We start from the raw sequence: 1,351 nt of genomic DNA on the forward strand, positions 1-1,351 counted from the left end.
GAAGCAGTAAGAGGGTCCTATGTGAAATCACACCTGTTTGGATAGAATTGGAAAAGGGCTCAAGTTGCTATGGTTCTGGATCAAGTCCACAAAATGGGTAGCTTAAAAAAACAGAAATTTCATAGTCCTGGAGGTGAGAAGTCACTAATCGAGGTGTCAGAAAGTTTATCACTTTTTGAGGGCGATGAAGGAAGGATCTGCTCCAGGCCTCTCTCTGAGGCTTGTAGATGCATCACTCTGTCTCTGCCTTCGTGTTCACATGCTGTTTTTCCTGTATATGTCAGCCTGTCTCCAAATATCCCCCTGTATAAGGATATGACTCATATTGGATTAGGTCCACCATAACGATTTGATTTTAACTTGATTCTCTTTCACAAACCCTATTTTAAAATGAGGTCAAAATCTGAAGTACTGGGAGTTAGGACTGCAACATCTGCAAGATATGAATTTGTGTGTGGGTGGGGGGTGGCACGTGGAGGTGGGGATGACACTATTGAATGTGTAAGAAGCAGTAAGGTGTTTTTTTTTTTTTAAATCAATGAGTCTGTTACACTTTGAATCTTAAATTTCTAAAGTCTAAAGGGAAAATGTAGAATGTGGGAGACTATCAATTTTTATGACAGTCCTGTCACATATCACATATCTAAACCCTGGCAGAATTCCCAAGTTTTAAATTTCTAAAGTCTAAAGGGAAAATGTAGAATGTGGGAGACTATCAATTTTTATGACAGTCCTGTCACGTATCACATATCTAAACCCTGGCAGAATTCCCAAGTGTGTCCTTCAGAATTGTTTAGAAGAAAATGTAGGAATCTAGATTTCTTAACTTGGAAATGGAGAAAGTCTTCCTTTAAAGGCTTAGATTTTACAGTGTGAAATAAAAATATTTCTGAAAGCAGTTTAATAAATTTAAAAGATACAACATAATTGAAAAAATATGTACTGTATATAAAACAAAGTAATATTCATATTATTAAAAAAATTGTATAAATGAACAAGAGAAAGAGAATCTATTAAAGTGACAACACAGGAACAAGTTGTTCAAGTGTCCTAGTAATCAGGAAATTGCAAATGAATATCAGAAGAAAACATTTTCGAGTAATCTAAATACAAAACATTGCTAATAGTGTTAATCAGGACTTTGGGATGTATGTTTTTTATATTCTGTTGTTGGCAGTGGAGATTTTTGGAGCCTTTTAAAAAGCAGATTTTCAATATGTATAAAAATATAAAATGGGCATTTCATTTGACCAAGCCATTTCATGTTATGAATAAAATATATATATAAAAATATATACTGTATACATGTATAAATCAACATATATAAATACATACATATAAGTCGATTTAA

The sequence above is a fragment of the Pteropus vampyrus genome, unplaced genomic scaffold, assembly GCF_000151845.1.
Source record: "Pteropus vampyrus isolate Shadow unplaced genomic scaffold, Pvam_2.0 Scaffold798, whole genome shotgun sequence".
NCBI classification, from domain to species: Eukaryota; Metazoa; Chordata; class Mammalia; order Chiroptera; family Pteropodidae; genus Pteropus; species Pteropus vampyrus.